This window comes from Coptis chinensis, chromosome 4, assembly GCF_015680905.1.
Source record: "Coptis chinensis isolate HL-2020 chromosome 4, ASM1568090v1, whole genome shotgun sequence".
Classification (NCBI taxonomy): Eukaryota; Viridiplantae; Streptophyta; class Magnoliopsida; order Ranunculales; family Ranunculaceae; genus Coptis; species Coptis chinensis.
Window position 1 is genome coordinate 56,108,354 of NC_141459.1, and position 22,873 is coordinate 56,131,226.

Below are 22,873 nucleotides of genomic sequence, written 5' to 3' on the forward strand. Positions count from 1 at the left end.
TTAGGTTTTGATACGCTTCTATTTTGTTCAACGACCATCATCTATCTACATCACCCATATAACATCTCACACACAAAAAGAGGAAGTGTCAAAGAGCTTAATGTTCGTTTTGAGTTCCTTGCTAAACTGTCAAGTTGGGATCTTCCAATAATCCAAACTTTAGTCTCCAAATTTCCAAAAACAGTTACAATCTGTATTTGATGAAAGCCTATACACACCTTATATCCACTTTTTATCATGTATTCAATATAGAGTAAAACAACAAAATAACTAAACAAAGGTTCTTCCTATTAGTTGGATGAGCTTAAAATTTATTAATGTGGATGTTGTAGATAGTTTAGTATACACAATCTATCTATGCACAAACAATAATAGCAATGAGATTAATGTAAGTGAGATTTTCCTTACTTTGCTAATAATTCTTGATGATCCTTTCCAAACTTTTTAGCTGCACCCTATAAGAAAGTGCGAGAATAATACGTTGAGAAACAGCTCAAATCAAACTTATTCGACTGCATGAAATTCGTCTTTTTTTCTAATTTCAACTTTCAACTGTAACAAATATTGCTTACCTTGACCGAATTTAAATGTTGAAGATATTTTAGGCCCAGTTTTGCTGAAAAGCATTTGTGATTTGCTAACAGGTGCTGCGGCTTTATCACCGAAAGGCCCCTGAGAGACAATCCCCGCTTTGACCAGGAAATCTTCGAGAGTCATCTCACCGAGAGTGGGTTGCCTCTCCTGAGATTTATTCCCTTGATTACTGCTAGTATTGTTGTTGTCTTGACCTTGCTGAATATATCTCCATACCTCATCGACGGTTTTTTTGCTGAGGCTGGGCTGATGGTTATCTCTATCAATCGAAACAAAATCATACCTTTCTTCTTTCAACAATGTTTCATGACACAAAACATTGCATCTTTTTTTGTGTGTGTGGAGGGATTGAAGGGATGACCTTAGTTTAATTTTGGAAGAAAAATAAGAGAGAAGATTTGAAAAGATGATTTTTTTTTTCCAGAGTTGGGGTGTTTTGTACAATTGAAAAGAGTGGGATTTTGGTTTTTATCTATTTTGAGTTACGAACAATTGAAATTTGCAAAAAAGGGTGTAGATTTACTTTTTTTATGACGAATTATTGTAAAATCTAATGTGTCAGTCTCAGAGAAAAAAGGGGGGCTGACGTGGGTCACTGGGAGCATTCTCAATTACTCAGTATTAATGGTCTTTGATGGATTGCAGTTTGGTGTACATTTTGTAGTACTAAACAAATTCCGAAAATCTATGGATTTGCAGCATCTTATTTTGACAGATACAGAACAACGATTGGAATGTTGGAGAAGCAACTGTTACTCTCTTGCTGTTAAGGCCTTTTTGCTTATGCATCAAAAAGAAACACAACGAGCAACAAGAACTAAAATACCATAATCTGCTAAGTACAAGTCAGAGAAATCACGTAACCATTATAAAACTCAGTTCAATCCCAACAAACAAGAATTATCAAAAATTATAAGACGCTATCATCAAAGCTATACTCAGTGCCATACAAATCAGACAGAGAAAAGAGATTGCCTAAACTGGGAACTAGCTGACAAAAAATAACACAGGTTGGATCCCTTTTTTGTGCTGTATAACAGAATGACTTGGAAGGATAATATAGGGCAAGAGAAGAATGCAGTAACTATCTACTATCCCAAGCCCACGACATGGACTTCATAGACTACAAGTTACATTATGAAAAGGACACCAGACGAACATAGATAAGTTGAAGAGAGAAAAAGGTTTGCTAAACCGTATATCTTTGTTCCAAAAAGAACTGATTATGCAAATAAATGCAGAGTACCGTTTTTGCTTTTTCTCATTGCTTGACCCATTGGAAGCTTTTCCTTGCCTTTGCCTTTCCAGGTTTCTTCCTCTCCACCATACGTGGATCCCTCGTCAAGAAACCAACTTCATTCAAAGAGAAAAATAAATTAGAACTGGAGTGTAAATTCAAAACTGCAATATTTGGTTCATTAATAGAATATAGGATCTTTTAGTATTATCCCCTACTAGATGAGCCAATTAGGATTTCCCCCAACTAGATGGAGAAATTAGGGTCTCCCTCCTGAGTACACACAAAAAAAAGAAACCATGTTTTTTTTTTGTGTGTACTCAGGAGGGAGACCCTAATTTCTCCATCTAGTTGGGGGAAATCCTAATTGGCTCATCTAGTAGGGGGGGTAATACTAAAAGATCCTAACCTACCGTGTTTTTTTTTGTGTGTACTCAGGGGGGAGACCCTAATTTCTCCATCTAGTTGGGGGAAATCCTAATTGGCTCATCTAGTAGGGGGGTAATACTAGTTAACCCTAGAATATATATAAGAAAAAGGGTTATTTAGCTTTTAGCCCACTTTATATATGGATATTTGGGTTTGGCTTTTCTAAGTTGGTTTATTCGTTTTTGGCCCCAATTCCGTTAGTTGACTGGGTCAACTTTAGCTGCTCCGTAGTATATTTTAAAATGGCAATTTTACCCTTCACATGAGTTGTGCGTGGATTTTGTACATACTAGTTTCGTAAAATTTTGATTTTGAAATTCAATACAAATTTCGAAACATAAAGTTAATAAAGTGGGGCGACATGATTTTAATCGGAACATCCAACGCCAACCCCCTCAAAGTTTCCCAGAGCAAATTTTTTGGAATTAGATTGGTGAGAACGCGCTCTTGCAATGTTGCATTTCTCATTCCCTCATTTTCCCTCAGTCTAAAATCTTCCCTCTTCTACATTTTCCCCAAATCTGAAACCCTAGTTACATTCTTACACCCAATCTAACGGCTGCTGCTCTTCCAAGAGCTATATCCAATCTAATGTCGGTCGTCCACTATTCCCTAGTTTACGGAATCCGCCAACTATACCTTCGTTATCTTTTGCTACATCAAATTACCCATCTTTCTTCCAGATGAAATTCTAGAATTGTGTTTAGTAAGGCTTCTTATGATTACTCTCATGACTGCAAGAAATGGAGATGCTTGACATCCATAGGTAGGTTCGTACGTTTGAGGTGAGAATTTCAGACACCATGGCTGTTCTTCTTTGTTGTTATAAAAGATGGTTACTATTCTGGACAAATTCAGGCATTGGACACATCTCTCGATCGATGGCATAAGATCAACTGTGATATTTTAAGGGGGGAGGTTTCAGTTCTCTATTGCTAGCATTGGGGAAGATGTTTATGTTGTTGGAGGTTGTTCTAGCTTGATGAACTTTGGGAGGGTTGACCAGACCTCTTTTAAAACACACAAATGGGTATTAGTGTTTAATTTAACCCCATAGCTAGATTATGGCTTAAAGTTGCACCAATGAAGTTAACAAGAACTTCATCTATTCTTGGAGTGCTTGAGATCACTTATTGGGGTCTCTTTGGCAAGATTTTGAAAAGATTTGGTGAGATTTGAGAGATAAACAAGATTTGGTTCAAGAGTAGCAGTAGTTGTTGGATGGAATTTAACTGAACGAACAAGATTACACCACTCCTATTTCTTTTAGCCTTTAGTAATTTACTTAATCAGTTCAATAAAAAAAATAAAAGATAAATTAATGAAAAACAAAATCACATGTGGCACGTGTGAGGGGTATTTAGGCCATTTTAAAATTATGATGAGCAAAACATACTGAGGAGTTAAAGTTGACCCAGTCAACTAACGGAACTGGGGCCAAAAATGAATAAACCAACTTAAGAGAGCCAAACGCTAATATGTATATATAAAGTAGGGCCAAAAGCTAAATAACCCTAAGAAAAATAAGACATGCTATATGCATTTATTTCTTTTATCATCTATAATGATGTTTGCTTTAATTGATCAGATTATGGAGAACATCCTCATTCAAATTATGTAGAGTGGAGAGAATCTTTCAAATTTCAAGGACGGCCAAGCTAAGTTTGTTGGTAGGGCTGGTCATCGAGTCGAGCTGCTCACGAGTAACTCGAGCTCGGCTTGTCAAAGGCTCGACTCAAACTCGTCCGCGCAAAAATATGAATCAAGCTTGAGCTTAATTTAAAGCTCGTTCTAGATGGCAAGTAACTTGAGTTCGAGCTCGAGCTTGAGTAGCTCGTGAGCTACTTGTTTTATAAGCACATACCCATACCCATACCCAGTTTATATCCCACAAGTCCACAACCCATAAAGCTATGACCCATTGAACCGTACCCACTTGCCCAACGCCCCAACATACTTAAAAGAATCAATAATGGAATACACAGGTCTGTCACCATCAACTTTCTTCACGGTTTTAGGTATAGCAAATTAGCAATAGCTTTCTATTATCTTACTTCTAGGTTATTTGCTTCACCACCTCCACGTCTCCACCACCAAGAGTCCAAGACCAAGGTCTTATGAAGTTGAGATGGAACCTTTAGCACCACCTGTACAACTTAGGAAAGCTACTGAAGAAGAGTTGAATGTTTATGATGGATCCGATTCTAAAAAAACTTTGCTTATGGCTATTAAGGACATATCTATTCTGTTTCTGGGTTTTTTAAGTCAATTTCAAGTGTTGGGTATTTGTTAGTTTTCATTTTTATGCAATTTTAGTAGATTAGATTATGTTGTGTGTCTTTTTGATTATATAGAGATGTTTAATCAAAAAATTTGTTCGAATTCAAACGAGCATAATTTGAGCTTGAGTGTTTGCTCGAACTCAAGCTTGTAGTGAAAAATGAGTCAAGCCGAGTCGAGCTCAAGCTATTAGCACAACCGAGCGAGTCAAGCTTGATCCCTATATTAAGCTTGAAATAGAGTTCGAGTCGAGCTCGAGCATGCTCACTGAAGGTGCGAGTCGAGTTTGAGCATGACAATACTCAACTCAGATAACTCGATGAGCAGCCCTATTTGGTGGTGTAAAGTGAACATTCACAAAGCTATAAAAAGGAAAATATGGTGTCTACAGGGTAATATCTCCTTAGTGCCCAACAAAGACGGTGTTCACTTTGACATCAAATCAGATTTAGTAAACACCCTTAAAAAGGGAATTAAAAAAAAATAACAACAACAACAACAACAACAGTTTAAAGGAAACCTTCGTTTGAAACATTATGCATAGTGTGTTCATGTGTCCGACACGAGTGTCTATAAGTCCATGTGTTGGACATGGATTTGTTTAAGAGTATGAAATGCCCATGTTACTTAGAAAACAAATATAGAAATACAAGTTGTCGGCATAGAAATACAAATTGTGGCCATGCTTGCATTATTTCTCTTGGTTATGTTGATGACATCAACCATGATACACCACATCAGCTTGTGTCAACAGTTGACAAATCCTTTTCAGACAACCTTTGACTAAAGGCAAGCTCCCCTGTAATGTGTCAAAAGTGGACAATGCAAGGAATTTGATAGCATTGGCTGGAACTTTCTAGACTACTAACTAGTAAGGATGGGGTTTGGTGAGCTATGAAGAGGACGTAGCAATTTTGTATCTCAACGACATCCTTTTGGGTGATCATTGACCATTGTATTTCAACAACATTCTTTTGGGTGATCATTGACCATCAACCTAGTTGTTTGCCATTGAAATGGAGACTTTTAGTTGCTTGATCACTAAAGCTATGAACCTTAGACTCTTCCACTGTTTCAAGACACCCAATGCTTAGGACACTCAATTTCATGGATTAACAAGTCAAAGTGCTCATGCTCAAGTGTACTCTCCTAATTATTGAAGCAGTTCTGAATTGAGAGCTAATTTTGCTAAATCATTGCAAGGATCATACGTCATGAGGTTGGTATATCCCTTCTAGATATTCGGGCCTCCCCCTTGGTGTTTCCTTCAAGCTCAAGTCTATGTGAAGTTGCATGGTCAGATCATTTCAAACTAGGTTAGGAGGTTGGCAAACAAAACTGCTGTCTAAAGGTACAAGATTGATCCAATGTGAAGAGCACCCTTGCAAATCTACGCATCCACTACATGTTCCTCTATACTATTCCAATAAAAATACCCGAGACAACAGAAAGAAATATGAGGGACTTCTTATGTGGTTTAACCAAAGAGAACAAGAAAATTCACTTAGTGGTGTGGGAGAAATAAAGAGCGATGGAGAGTGGACTTGGCCTTAGAAGATAAAGCCTATGAACCAACTTCTTCTAGGATACTGGTTATGGAGATAAGGCCAGGAGCACTGTATTGACCTAAAAACTCCACTGTTCAATCACTTCGAAATAATGGACTCACAACACTCCTTTTTCTCTCTCAATGTGCATCCCTCTTTTCTCTTCCCATCTCCTTCTCTTTATACTGGCTTCTTCTCACTTCCTGACCGTCCAGCTATCTTCCTATCCGACTGATCCCCTTCCTATCGTACACTTGTCACGTCCGCGATCTAGGGTTTCTCGGCTAGGATCGCATACTTCCCAGTTTATATTACTAAGATGCACCCCACTCGGTGTCCCGCTGACCTGGTCCTTTCCCTGGCTTGGTTCATATGCTTCTGCTTTATCATATTACTTTGACTCCCATATGACGTCCGTTGACCTGACATCCTTTTCATAATTGGGCCTATACAAATGCCCCTTCTCGATTTCGCGGTCCTAATTATGGACCAGGGGTCGAGAACCCACTTTTCCTCATTTTCCTTGCACCTTTTCTTCCCACTCCTGGGATTGCGTAAGAGAGTGAATGCACTCATCACGCGCGTTTTCCGCCACCTCTCGAACTTCGTGCTGCCATGTGTCTCTTTTAGGCTGGCTCGCTGTCTTATCACCTCAGTTTCCTCATTCCTTGCAATTACCCTTCTACCCCCAGTCCCTTCAATCTTTTTGCCCCCTCAAAAATACGCTTTTACCCCTCCCCTATATAATCCCCTCTCCTTCTTCTTTTCCCCATTTCATCTTAGTTCTTTTCTTTTCCACCTTGCTCTCGTTCTTCACTCCGGCCAACATCCAGTTCGTGACTACCCTCCCTTTCTTTCCTCGGTGAGCTTTTTCTTCCTTAAGCATTCTACTTGGGCAACACACTTCCCCACTAGCTTTCCTTGGTAAGTTTCTCTGTGCTTGAATCTTTTTAATTTTCGCTTTTATTTGAAATATTCAACTTTTCGAGCCTGTTCATCTTTCCTCGATGTCGGTTTCTGAATATACTGACTTCTCGTCTTCCCAATCTGGTAGGGTAGCGTCGCCGCCCCCTCCGGTTCCTGCTGCGGTCCCTTCAACCTCTGGTCGTCTGGCCTCCTTATTGCCGCCCCCTTCCCGATGACGTAAACCTAATTTGGCCGCAATTAGGGTTGCCTACGGTATTCCGGCCGACATAGTTTTAGAGCACGTGCCTGCTATCACCCATTACCCTCATCTAGTTCCCCGACGTCCGGGGTACCTTGTAGTCACAATGGGCCAAATTGTAGCCGGATTGCGACTACCTCTCACTTTGTTAGACGTCGAGGTATGTAATCATTTCCACATTCCTCCCTGCCAAGGCATAAGGAATTTTTGGAGAATTATGTACGCTGCGAACTCCTATAATAAGTCCGGGGACCCCAAGATCATGAGCCGTGACATATTTTCTCAGTACTATATCAAAAAAAGTACCAAAGACGTCGGGGTAGGGTACCAGTCTTTTTGTGTGCGTCCTCACAAGAAGAATTTCCTACTTCATATCACCTCCTCGGATAAAGTATGGCACCACTACCCGTTGTACGTGTCAGGCCAATTCCTGTCCGCGGATCTCCCTGACGATTTAACTCTTAACCATCTCGCCTTCAGATCACGCGATGCGTATCTTGATTTTCCCCTTCTCTCTAGATGTATTATTTCATTTTTTCCTAACTGTGGTTTCTCTTCCTTATGCAGGGTGGCGGTCAGATTCCAAGTCCCAAATCTACTCTGGTATTTCAAGTCCTATCTTCCAAAGACTCTGCGACCTCGGACCTGACCAAGCCGCACACTTGGGTATTCATCCTACCACTGCGACCCCACTACTGCAAGTTCCCGACTTATACCACATAGGTGGTTTATCAGCTCCTTTTTACCGCCCTCCCCCTCCAAAAGAACACAAACCCCAAGCATCCCCGGCAAAGGCCTCACCCCCACGCACCACGCCGCAAACGAACCAGGTTCGCTACCCCTCCACCCGTTTCCCGCAGATCTCAAGACACTCCCACCTCCTCTGCTCCGGAAGGTGTCCCCTCATTCGCTCTATCTCTGATTGGGACGATCAATACCATAACTCTCCTATAGACGACATGGATGTTCACAAGCAGAAGCTGTTTGACAGTGACTCTGATGATGAAGCAGTCATTGAGGTTTCCCCCTCCGACATACAGACTCCCACTGAACAGCCGCCCTTTAAGAAGCCGCGGACTGCATGCTCTGCAGAGCCCGACCTCTCCACGCATCAAGCCCCTGCCTTCGGGAGACCTTGCATCCAACCCTTCAACTCGGTCCCAGGCCGTTTCACCACCCCCCTTCCATTGGGTTGGCAAGGAACCCGCCTCCGCGCCCGCACCCACATATGCCCCAGCATCCGCCTTTTCTACTGCAGAAGAATTTTGCCCGTTCTTTAAGGTGCACAACCGCCGAGTCAATATTGATGACTCTGCTCTAGACAATGCCGAAGTTGCCTCCTCCCTGTTTTACAACTCTCATTTGCCCCAGGACATTGCGTATGCAGATGGAGGCACGTTCGATTCGCACCGTACTTCGTTGTACACTAACTGGGAAAAGGTGCGTTTTTTTTTTTGTTTAACCTTCTCCTTTGGGTCTCAGGTCAGCTTGGATATCTCTTTTATGATCCGCGACCTGCTTAGTGCCAGAAACAAGCTGACTACCTTGGAGAGGGAGTTGGATGGCCCCCTGGGATTGAGAGCGGCCTATGCGGGCCTTCAATCCGAGTTAGAGGCTGCCAACTTGGCCAAACTCAAGGCTTAAGACGAGCTCCAGACCGCAGAGAGTTCTCATCAAAGGTATATGGACCAAGTTAATGACCGTCTAAGCCAGCAACGGGATTCCCTTCTCCAGCACCATCAGCTCAACTTGGAATCCATGGCCCAACAACATCAGGATGCCCTAGTGGCACTCCAACAGAAGCATCAGGAGGCTTGTGCTACAGAGTCGCAAAAGAACTTGTCCGACATGAATACACTCCGCGACCACTTCAAGCTTCTGGACGACAAGAGGGTGGCCCAGAAACTCCAAGAAGCAATGGATAGGCTCATCCAAGAAGGTCTCCTTCTCCCAGAAAAGCCTGCCCCTCCAGCGACCGACCCTTCTGAGGCCACCGGGGACGTGCTGCCGGCTCAAGAGGTCCTTTCTGCTCAGCTGGAGTTGGAGGAACGTACCACCTTGGAAGCTGCCATGGCTCTCTCTGCAAAAATCTCCGAAGATGTCATTACCGCCCATGATCAACCGCCCTACGATGTGTTACCTGTTAATGAATCTGTTACCAAAATGATTTAGTGACCCTTGTGTTGTAATAAGACATTTTTGCTTTCCTGGCCTTGTGATTGGTCATATTTCCTCTTTAGCATGATATTTTGTATTTTGTATGTTATACTATTGTCTCTTTATCATTTGAGGATCCTTATCAGTTTGATCCACAATTTTTCTCTTTATCTAGATCTCTGCTTCCTTTTCGATTCTTCTCCAAGTTCTCTTCCTCTCTAGCGTCAGTGAAGGGCTCAACCCCTCCGCTGCCTCTTCTCCTGAGACGCTCTGAAACAGGCCGGGGACACTCTCTTTGCCCCATGTCTCTTGCGCCTCTGGTCTGTGGGACCCAGAAGGCTCTCTGCGCCTACCGTATTCGCTCTATTGCGCCTGACATCTCTGATCCGCGAGGGGCTCATCCCGCCTCGCGGCTCGCTCATACTCTTACACCTGTTAGGGACACTCTACTACCCTATGTGTCTCTGACATCTCTGATCCGCGAGGGGCTCACCCCGCCCCGCGGCTCGCTTAGGCGCTTACACCTGTTGGGAACACTCTATTGCCCCACGTGTCTCTGATATCTCTATTTCCGCGGAGGGTTCATCCCACTCCACGACTCACCAGGCTTTTACCCCTGTTGGGAGCAATTTATTGCCCCACGTGTCTCCGGCATCTCTGATTCGAGGAGGGCTCATCCCACTCTGCGACTCATCAGGCTCTTACACCTGTTGGGAGCACTCTATTGCCCCACGTGTCTCTGACATCTCTATTCTGCGAAGGGCTCATCCCACTCTGCGACTCACCAGGCTTTTACCCCTGTTGGGAGCAATTTATTGCCCCACGTGTCTCCGACATCTCTGATTTGCGGAGGGCTCATCCCACTCCGTGACTCATCAGGCTCTTACATCTATTGGGAGCACTCTATTGCCCCACGTGTCTCTAACATCTCTGATCCACGGAGGGCACATCCCACTCCGCGGCTCTCTCAGGCTCGTACGCCTGTTGGGGCACTCTATCGCCCCATGCGTCTCTTCTCTCTCCGCTGGTACACGGTTTATACTCTTCCCTAAAACATTGCAGGTGACAAACACAATTCCATTAACAAAAGTGTTGTGGTTTTATACATTTACATACAGCTGTCATCCTCTATTTTGGACCTCCTTACATTGCTCGGGATTTCCTTACATTCAATTGTAAAACTTTTTTAACAGTCTTACATTCCATGGCTTCTCTACCCGTTTACCCTTTATGGTCTGTAATTTGTAAGTTTCTGACCTTCCCGACTCTACCATGGTGTACGACCCCTCCCAGTTAGGGCCAGATTCCCATCCTTCTCTTCTTTTGTACTTGGGGGTCACCCGACGCAGCACCAACTCCCCTATCTTGAAATGTCGTGGTCTGATCCTTTTGTTGTACTGTCTCTATAACCTCCTGTGATATTCCTCCAGTCGGATCGAGCTGAGTCCCTTTTCTCTTCTATCAGGTTCAAGTCCCCTGCCAATATGCGCCAATTCGACCCATCCTCCATAGCCTTGGTTCTCATTATAGCCGCGATCATCTCTGAAGGAATCACGGCTTCCACTCCGTATGCCAAGGCAAATGGTGTCTCCTAGGTGCTCGTCTGCAGAGTGGTTCGGTAAGCCCAGAGCACATGGTTTAGCTCATCGGCCCACGTGCCCTTCTTATCCTCCAATTTCCTTTTCAGATTGTTCATTATCATTTTGTTGGAAGATTCCGCCTATCCATTGCCCTCTGGATTGTAGGGGGCTGAGAATCCTTGTTTCACTTTGTAGGCCTGTAGAAATGCTGCCACTTTAGCTCCCGTGAACTGTGTCCCATTATCTGCGATGATAGCATATGGCAACCCAAACCGACATATGATGTTCTCCCATATAAACTTAATCACTTGTGCTTCCTTGACTTGCTGCAAAGGGATGGCTTCAATCCATTTAGTAAAGTAGTCTGTGGCTGGGAAGCGGTCCCACAATATCCATAGCCCACATGGCAAATGGCCACGGGCTCGACACATTATGCAGGGGTTCTGCGGGTGCGAATATCCTTTGCGAGAACCTCTGGCACTTGTCTCACTTCTTGGCGAAATCCACCGCGTCCTTCTTCATATGGGGCCAAAAATAACCCTGCGTCAACAGCCGGTACGCGGTGGTCCTCCCTGCCGAATGGCTCCCACAGTCACCTTCGTGCAATTCTCCCAACACCTCTACCGACCGTGGCCCTAGCCACTTTAACAAGGGCCCGTTGAAGTTTTTGGTACAATTCACCTTCCACTAGGATGTACCTTTGGGACGTCTGTTCCAACCTTCTCTTTTCTTTCTTGTCTGTCACCTCCCTTCCCCCCAAGAAGTCTCTAATGAGATCCATCCAACACTCTTCCTCCTCAGTAACCTGATACACCTCTACCACCTCTTCTGTACTAGGCTTGTCCAATCTTCCTACCCGTATCGTCCTTTCCTCTGACCCCGGCATCGCTGCCGCCACATATGCCAACGCGTCTACATGCCTATTCTCTCCGCAACCCAGGTAAACAAATTGAATCTTCTCGAACTTGCTAGACCTCTCGCGCACCACCTTCAAATACTTTGCCATTCTCGGGCATCGAGCTGCGAACCCACCATTAACTTGGCAAACCATGAGATTCGAATCTAAGTACACTATCAGTTATTTGACCCGCAGATCCTCGGCCATCCTCAATCTCGCTATCACTTCCTCATACTCCGCTTCATTACTGGATGCCGTAAAACCCAACTTTGTAGTTAGCTCTATTCTATGGTTATCGGGTGTAACCAACACCACCCCTATGCCGCTGCTTTTGTCAGTGGCCGATCCATCCGCAAACACCCTCCATCCATTTCTCTTATCCCAAGGGTCCAACACGTTGGGCTCCATATCTCTCTCTGGTTCCATAACCATCTCTTCTCCCCAATTAGGATCCTCAGCGGGGAACTCTGCTAGAAATTTTGCCACTGCTTGCGCCTTTTCCGCGGTCCTTACTTGATACTGTATCTCATACACGCTAAGCATCACTGCCCATTTCAACATTCTCCCAGAACTCTCGGTCCTTAATGCCTGTTTGAGGGGTAGGTTTGTGACCACTACGACGGAGTGAGATTCGAAGTAGGGCTTCAGCTTCAGTGCCGAGAAAATTAGTGCCAGGGCATACCTCTCGATTATGCCATATTGCATCTCTGCATCCAGTAATGTTTTACTTTGAAAGTACACCGGTTTCTCCACTCTATCCATGAGGCGGACCAATACCGAACTTACCGCATAATCGGAGGCCCCCAAATACAAGTACAACTTCTCCCCCTCTTCTGGCCGGGATGATAAAGGTGCCTTGCCCAAGTATCCCTTCAACTCCTGAAATGCCTTTTCACACTCCGCGGTCCATAAGAAATCCGGGGTACTTCTCAACAGTCAGTACAGCGGCTTGCATTTGTCAGATGATTTGGAAATGAACCTATTCAATGCCGCCACCCTTCCTGCTAGCCGCTATACCTCCTTTACATTCTGTGGGGATGGCATTTCTATCAAGGCTCTTATCTGCTTAGGGTTGGCCTCTATTCCTCGATGAGTCGCGATGTAGCCCAAAAACTTGCCCGTGGTCACTCCAAAAGTGCACTTCTCTGGATTCAACTTCAAATTATACTTTCGCAGTATACTGAATGTCTCCCGTAAGCCCTCCAAATGCTCCTCCTCCGACATGCTTTTCTCCACCATATCATTTATGTATATCTCAATCCCTTTTCGAATCTTGCTCTCAAACATCTTCTCCCCCAATCTCTGGAACGTGGCTCCAGTATTCTTCAACCCGAATGGCATCCTTGTATAGCAATACGTGCCGCCTTCTACCACAAATGATGTTTTCTCCTGATCTGGTCCATACATCGCAACCTGGTTGTACCCCATAGACGCGTCCATGAATGAGAATACCTTGTACCTCCGCGGTCCTATCCACCAACTCATCTACCCGCGGCATGGGGTAACTATCTTTTGGGCACTTTCTATTCACATCCTTGAAATCGATGCACATACGTACCTTGCCATTCTTTTTAGGTACTGCGACTATATTGGATAGCCACTCGGTGAACTCCGTCTCCCGTATTATGCCAGCTCTATTCAACCGCAATACCTCTTCGCGGATGTCCTCCGTATACTTTGGTCTTATGCTCCGCATCCTCTGCCTTACTGGCTTGGCATCTTCTCTCATGTGTAACCTATGGCATGCAAATTCTGGGTCTAATCTCGTAACGTCCTCAATTGTCCAAGCAAACACATCCCTATTCTCCGAAAAAATTGTATTAACTTACTCTTCCAGTCATCCGGCAGACTGGATCCTATTGATGTGAGCCTTTCTTCCTCCTCATCCCCTATATTCACCACTTCAATTTCATCCAGTGTCTTTGTACCCTCCACAGGTTCCAACTTACTTTCCGCAGAGGCACTTTGTAATTGCTATGCCTGCCTTTTCCTTGGATGGGAACTTTCCTCTTCTATTCCATGTACCAATCGTTTCACTGTTCTTGGCTGTCACCTGATCGACGCAAACTTCATACGTGCCCGTTGGAGTAGGGAACCGTATCACTTGATAGTACATAGATGGGATGACCTTCATCTCATGAATCCATCTCCTCCCCAATATAGCGTTGTATTGGGAGGCAGAATCTACCACCATGAACCGTGCGAATACTGTCACCGGTCTGTTGTTACCGGCAGCAAGAGCTCCCCTAAAGGCTCTGTCATACTTCTATTGAACCCGTATAAATTAGTGCGCGGAGGTCTCAGTTGCCTAGGATCCATTCCCATTTCTTCCAAAGCTCCTTTGAACAACAAATCCACCGCATTGCCACAATCCACTAACACTCTCTTCACCAAGTAATTGCCCATTGCCACCGTGATAACCAACGCGTCCTCATGGGGGGAGTCCACTGCCCCTAAATCTGCCTTGTTGAAGGTGATCGTGTCTTTGTCCTCGGCTGACTCCCCTTTTGGTCATGGCATATCAGTCCTGTCATTGATTTGTTGGATGGTCGCGGTCCTTCTTACCCTGTCTCTATGTGCATTATGACTTAGTACCTCTCCACTGAAGATCACATGTATAGTCCCCAATAACTGATCTTGTCGCGGCAAGCGCTCATCATTCTGCGCATCCCTCACAAACTCCTTCATCTGGCCCTTCTCTACCAATCTCTGAACTATCCACTTCAAAGCATAATAGTCATTAGTCTCATGGTTTCACATCTGGTGATATGCGCAGAAAGGCTTATCCGGCAGCTCTATAGGTGTGTTTCGCGGTCCTTCATACCCCCGCAAGTTTTTAATCAAAGACAATATTTTTCTCAACGGTCTATTCAATGGCGTCACCTCTGTCTCCCGGTATGTGATATACATAAAATTGAATAGTTTACCTACTAAATGAACGATGAACTCAAAACGTAAGTAAACTAAAACTATCTTATGAGCCTATATGTTTATCAAAGTTTCTACTTTCAATTCTATCGAAATAGAGTGGAGTAACAAATTCGTTCCACTTCTAGTGCTCTAGCATGGAATGTTTTCTAATCTAATTAATCGGTCTTAAGTCTAATGAGAGTTTTACGAGGGGGAATTATACTACGATGCAACTACCCACAAGATACAAACTATAATTGATTCAACTACGAAATACTACATTGATTCTATAATAAGGAATTAGGGGATTGATTCCACCTTAACTCAACTTAACTCACTAACGATTTATTTAATCGTCAGTAATCCAAATTGAACTGCTACGCAAAACAATTGGTTCTTCCTAATCCCTAATTACACATGACATTTCTACCAATTCATAACTAGCATGTGAACAATTAAACCCATTCTCATGGCGAATTAATCGTTTCTAGAGTGGAATAGAAATTACGATGACTCTACGATAATTGGAATCAAGCTTTCATCAAGGCTTCTTAACCCCCTCTAATGGAGGTTTAGCCGAGAATCATTCCGCAATCATTTTCATATGAATCTAAACTAAACATAATATCAAGATTCGAAATTTACTAATCTAAATTAAACAATAATTAAAATTTAATTAACAACTAAGAAATGGTAACCAATAATAATTAAAATTAGATCTATAAATTGAAATACAAAAACCGAAATGACAAGAATAATCACTATTTTATTTATCTAATGGATGATATTCAATGATTCAAGAAATTAATCTAAAACAAGAAAATGAAATTCTAAAACTAAGTTCTAAAACTTATTAATGGAGGCTAACTAATCTAATTCTAATCTAGGTCTAACTATCTACCATTAACAAAGAGTGAAGCTTTGGTTTTTATACATTCAGATCCAAAAATCGTGAATGGGCTTGGAGCCATGTTTTGGGCCAAAGAATCAGGCCCAAAACCCAATTCTTTCAGTCCAAAAAGGCCTCTTCAGCTGCAGTTGGCTTCAACAGACTTTTCGTCCACTTCTGCTCCTCTGATTAGGTCAAGGCTTGGACCATTGGAAAGATCTTTCCGAGCTGGTCGTTTTGACATAAGGTAGGCTCCATTCCGAGGTCTGAGTCCAAAGATACGGCCTTCGGAAGTTCTGCTGACTTGTGTGCTGTTTCTACCCGCGTCGACTTTTCAGCTTTTGACCGGGCTTTAGAAAGGCTTTATCTTCTTGAATCTTGGCCTTTAATCACGGAACTCCTTAGTAACTAGACAATGTTTTGCTCCTTTATCTCGAGTTAAAGTGGCACATTTATGCACATAATGGACTTTGATTGGTTTTAATTATGAAATGCATAAAAACACGTGAATCGGTGTTAACTCTTAATTATTACTCACATAATTGGTCTAATAGTATGATGATGTCTATAGTTTATATGGGGTTAAAACTACAGTTTTGGGCTCTTATCAAACCACCCCCAAACAACATTTTGCTTGTCCTCAAGCAAATATGAGAAATTAGCATAAGTGACCAAAATTGGAGTTCTATCTACTCTCATTTCGTTGAGTGCGATTGCATTGACCATATGCAACAAGGTCTTTAAACCACTAGGAATTCCCTAGTGGACGAAGTTATAGCCTCATGAGAGTTTTCCGGTGAAGGTACTCACAAACTTCATCTATACTACAACGACTAAGAAAGAAAACTATTGTTTCCTTATTCATGCTCCAAATTATCTATACATCTCACTAGCTATGAACAAGAATAACCAAGTCAAAACCTAAGCTAATATATGCATAATAATCAATCATCTACAATAAACATATATACAATGAGTAATACTATGCAATAGCAGGTCCGTTTAAACTTCGGAATAAGCGTCCTTAAGTAGGTTCTCACAATAATAGTCAAGATACAACACTGATTTTTCCACTCAAGTTTTTACTCTAGTCAAGCTTGATGGGCACACTTTACCTTACAATCTCAATGACACACAAGGAAGCCGGAGTCGATCAAAACACATCTGCCACTTACTATCACACTAACCTATTCCCGAATGAGCTAGAGTCTTTTTATTAGGTGTTTAGGGGGATTAGGAGATGGTTTAAGAAGGAAGGAAATGAATATTCAAAGCGGACAAGTCTGAGATAAAAGAGTCTTCATATTATGTAACTAGAGAAAACCTTGTTATTTACTTTTGCTTCTATACTTTGTTTCCATCCTTAGCCATATTTTTTTTCTTTGGCTTTTGACTCCTTTTATTCTATTTTTTTGGAGTTTTTATTTTATTTTTATTTTTATTTTTATTTTCTTTGGATGGAAACTTCTTTTTTTTTATTTCTGAAGCAACTAACTAATATTTGTTTACATAGGTTTTTCTCTTCTTCTTTCGTCCTCATTCTATTCTCAGACTTATTCTAAATTGGGTAGGTTGATTTTTTTTTTATTTTTGATTTTTGATTTTTTTTTGATTTTGTTTTGTTTTTGTAACAGGGTAAAGGATTTGTGGTTTATGAAAGGCTAAAGAAAGGCTCAGAGGGGCGACTAGCGGAAAATAATTCATAGGTTTGAATTTCGGCTATATCGATCCAAAAGAGGGCCTAAATTCTCGCTTAGGATATGGTTTAGTGATCAAACAAGTGGGGCGTGTGATTTCTCTATCCGGATTTTACTTCTCCCTTGTGACATTTCTCAAATGTTTCACTCTTATAAGGCTTTAGGCTATATTCTCACGGGATTTGTAGAATAAGTACTCTAGCCTAGATTTCGAAACTTCTCGCTAACAATCATAGATACTCATATAATATATTTATAGATAGATACAAAGATTATTACCTACATATTAACCTAAGTTTCTAAAAATTATTCTAATGCAAAAGCTACATTGAGACTTCTAGATTGTTAAGAGCATAGAAAGAAAACAATACCAATATTCCTAAGTGTATAGCATAACTTATTTATTTATATTTTTGAATTTATGAAATTTTAACTAGAAAACAAGTGCATATTATAGATATCTATATCCTAACGGATGCCTTTAATTACCGTGTTTCTATGCCCACCCCAAACAAGAAGCATGCTTTGTCCTCAAAGCATTTAAATAAAGAGGGTAGAAAAGTACCATGGAAACGCTGGAACATCTGGAAAACAAGGTTAAAACATACTAATATAAAAACTGACGCAACTCTATAAGAGTTCCACCCATTATGGGGTTAACATACTTAAATTGCTTGGGACATAAGCAGACACTAAATGGAATTAAAAACTTACCTTATCTCCCGGACATGCATATTATCTACCCAATAGCACCATGGGTCTTGTATTTCAGTGGGCATGGCAAGTCCAAGAACAAATGCTAGCAAGAACCATAAGCGGTTCCCAGCCTACGTGTGTGATCACCTCGCGAGTCCAAGCACCATAAGTAGTGCTTGGGAACAAATCTTCGAAAGACTGTTCCAGTATTATTGTAGGATATGTCATCTCGAAACTACGCTCTGGAATAGCTACAAATGACCCGGGAACAACCCGCAGAAAACTAGAAATTTTCTGGTCTACGGAAGTCGGTACAGCGGTAGCTTTCTGGCTTAGTTTTTTTTTTTTTTTTTTTTTTTTTGACAAGGGAGCGAGGTGGGGGTAAGAATAGGAATTTGAGTGATCAAGAATGGAAAAACCAACACCCCACCCCCAAACAAATTTTTGAAAACAGGTTTGTAAAAATTTGTTTTAAAACGTGGGTCTTTTAAGGTCAGATTCTCGAGACTTGCTAGATTACTAATTTTATAGCTTTAAACTTTTTTACTTTTTATGAATTAGGTTTAATATAAAGGAAAACAATAAGCAGTAAAGACATAATTCACACCATAGAGAAATATGACTCAAAAACCAAGAAAACATGCAAGAGTGGAAAACGTGAATTATGTGAGCCGTGGACTTAGGATCCGGTACTTACAACCACACATTCCATAAGGAGGGCCCGGTTACCTGAATGGTGCATTCACCAATATATGGAAATAAAAGGAAATGCACCAAACACAAAAATTGAGTAGTTTATAGTCAGATACTCGAGACTTTATCTAAATATATGTATGAATATGCAGTTTATCATATATCAACAACCGAAATAGTTGTGGATCGTTCTATAAATAAATATCACAGAAAACATATCCAAACACAATCAAGCACCAAGATTTCCCTCTGGACGTAGCCTAGTGGAATGAAAGCGAAGTCGGATAGACCTATAACATAACCGAAAGCATGCACCTTATGTTTCATCTTTGAACGAGAGGGTGTCCTAGTGAATAAGTGTGGAAAAGTGAATGGTTGTGGAAGATACTGATGGATTGGGATAAGTTTTAGAGAAAAAGCATGAAAAAATGAGGATGCTGGGTTTAGCACAAAACTCATTCATGGTGTAGTCGGGGACCTATCTCAAGTCTGAAAATGAAGGTGTCAAGTGGTTTATCCTTGGGAAGTATTTGTTTACTAGGTGGATTTAAAAATCATGAAGCGCAGGGAGAAACTAAAGGATCGAGTGCAAACTTCGAGGTTCCTTTGAAAAGGTGGAGTGTGGGGAATATTGGTGATGGAAGGTGAATGATTCTCAGCTAGAGCTCTCAAGTCCATATCATCAGAAATCTTGATATATGCAAGACATTCCTCAATAGGTGGGTCAAAAGGATCACTGGGATAGAGATTGAAAAATTCATCTTCCGTCATAGCATCAAGGGATGAATGGTTATTGGCAAGGGGGGACTCGCGAAGTGGTAAAGAAGCGGTGCAAAAGAGTTGCAGGAATTCTTCTTCGATTTCGTCTACTACCAGGGAGTCATTGTTAAAGTTGGAATTTCCGAAGAAAAGGAATTTGTTAATCTGTTTCTCGAAACATGTTTTGAAGTAATCTTGAGCTAAGCTCTCGATCATGCTAACCTCGCCATTTATAGATGAATCGGGGATCTTTGTGTCCTCGTTTTGAAAACATTTACCTCAACGGAAAGATGGCCAAAGGACAAGGACATCGAACCATCGCTGGCGGTTTATGAGCGTGTTGGCAAGATGCCAAAGAAGCGGAAGGGGCTAAAATGATAGGTCTGAGTCGTTAGTGACTTCGCGGTCGAGGATAACGAAGTCATTTGGGTAGTAAAATTTTGGACTTTAACCAAAGACGCGTTTTCAACCACACCCATAGGATACTTAATAGACCGATCGGCTAATTGCAATGTCATTTTAGTAGGTTGCATCTCCTCTAGACCTATTTGTTTATACAAATAAAAGCGGAGTAAGTTAACACTAGCCCCGTGTGTCTAGTAGTGCGGTCGTCGTGTGAGAATCTCCTTAGGTGCATTATGCGATGGGGCGACCGGGGTCCCTTTACTTAACAATTCCATTATTTTCGGATAAAGTTGGGAACTGTTCAGGTTAGAAAGGCGTCTTTAGGTATGTTGGTCTTACGCCTAGTAGTGCACAACTCCTTAAGAAACTTTAGCGTGGTTAGGTAGCTTTTTATAGCTTTGAGAAAAGGAAGGTTTATCGTTAGATTTTTGAAAAGCGTTCCTAATCTCCTCAAAGTTAGTATCCCCGGGTTAACATGGCTAATTTATGAAGGAGCGGTGGTTTTTGCTCTATATTTAGCGTATGGCTTGACTTGATGTGTAACCTTGGCTTTTCTACGTTTCTTAGGTTGTGGTTTAACCGGTACCTTTACTACAATGGTAGGTTCTTGGTTTCTATTTCGGTATCTAGTTCGATATCCGGTGTAGGGAGTCTTGATGGGGTAACTATAGGCATAGTTACTTTGTTATCAACCACTCTTCCGCAAGCGGAGAGTGGTGATGGTATTTAGCTCACCTACGGTTGTAGTTTCCATACTAGTATTACCGTTTACCTCAAAGGCCGTGGTTTCTTCGTTCTAGGGTTGGGTATCGCTTGGCCCGGAAACACGCCTTTTGGTTGGGCTTTCTCTTGGGCTAATTGTTGGTTTAAATTATTAACAGATTGTAGAATGTCTTTGGTTAGATTGAGCCATGGTTTGGAAAAGTTGTTGGCTCACTTGTATGAAGGTGTCAAGACGATCGGTTGTGTGGGTGCGATAGTCCGCGTGGTGGTGTATTTGGAACTATCTCGCGTTGATTATTTATGGGCAGATTGTGATAGTTATTATTTACGGAACGATACCTCTATTAGCATTATAATTATTATAACTACATTGACCTTGTGCTTGACCTTGTCGAGGTTGCGCTTGGTTGTTATAATTAATATAATTACCCCGATCCCCGCCCTTGTTGTGGTGGAGCTTGGTTATAACCGTCGTTTAAGCCTAACATATTGATTATTGTACCTGTAGGTGTGACTTGTTGGTTATTTCTCAACCGAAGTTGGGATTTTGTCTCCGCGGGCGTTAGGTTCACTATTAATGGAACAAGAATGTTCATAGGCTATAGGGACGATGGGAGTCGGGATGCTCGGGACTCAAGCCAGAAACTACATGGATTTGAATTTACATTCATGGCGTGGATAGGCTTTTGTTGTCTGAAATGACCTCTACCTTTTTGTGAGGGATTGATTAGAGTTTTAAGCTCGGGATCTGGTTTAACCTCTAACATCTTGGTAGCCTTAACTGTTGAAGAAGAACTAGCGGAGCCGGAGTAATCGTCACTACCCCCAATTATTATTATGCTTAGTCGATCTTCCAAAATTTATATGCCTCGAGGCTCCTTTACTTAGGAAACTACCCCCATTCATTATGTCTAGGACTTCTTTATGGTGGTGTAGAAGTCCTTTGAAAAAGGCCGCGAACTAACATGTCTTTTGCTAGGTGATGGTGTGGACACTCTATAAGGAGATCGGTGAAGCGATTCCAAGCCTCGAAAATGATTCATGAGGATTGCCGAAAAGAAGTGAATCTTGGAAAGCATTTCATCCGTCTTTAGGGGTGGGTAAAAATGTTCCATAAACAATGAACAAGTTTGGCCCACGAGTCCATTAATTAGGGCTTGGGCGGAGTTAACCAAGACGCCTTTATCAACTAAGGTGAAAGGGAATACCCTCAATTTAATTTGTTCCGCACCAACCGTAGGATGGTGGAATGTTATAAGGACTTGTTCAATCCTACGCGTAATGTGATAAGGTTTTTCTTGGTTTAAACCATGAAAAGCGGGTAACAAATTAAATATATTTGGGGGATGCGAAAAATCCCCGGTCGGTCTGCTAGAATGATGCAAGATTTAGGGCTATCGCTCGAGGCTTTATAAAAGTCGAGAGGAGAGTCTCTCTTTCTTCGGCCCATAATATCGGTGGTGTGTGTGAAATAGTAGCTAGAGGTATAGTGGGTGGGAAACTAGATAGACTTGTTTGTTGACGTTGCCGTGTAATTACATTAGTTGTTTTTCTTTGACCAGACCTTAATCTCATGCAAGACTAAGTCGAACTTAACTAAACATGCAACACTCCAAACAATTCGATATACTAGTAGAAACCTCTAACCGGAGATCGCGAGGTGTGGAAGAAAGGAATACCGATTCGTCCTTGCCCGGCTTATGAATAAGCGTATTGTTTACGCGTGTTTAGTGTATATAACAAGTTAAAACACTGAAAAACTTGAAAAATCGAAATTCAAAACAAACCTGTGGAAATCCGGCAAATTTCAGCTTAGGGCGCTGGGTCTTTCGGCCCGTGTTCGATAACTTAGCGCTGGTCGCTCGGTATGAAGCGTCGTCGCTTTCGCTCCGTCCGTAATTTTTCGTGGAACTTTTCAATGCTGAAATGAACAACCACAGTATGAATCAAACAAGGGTGGGTGGGTGAAATGGGACTTAAAAATGACTAATTATACTATGAAAACAATGCTAAAGTGAAACTAAGATGGCAGCGGCGCCATTTGATAAACATAAAATTGAATAGTTTACCTACGAAATGAACGATGAACTCAAAATGTAAGTAAACTAAAACTATCTTATGAGCCTATATGTTTGTCAAAGTTTCTACTATCAATTCTATCGAAATAGAGTGGAGTAACAAATTCGTTCCACTCCTAGTGCTCTAGCATGGAAT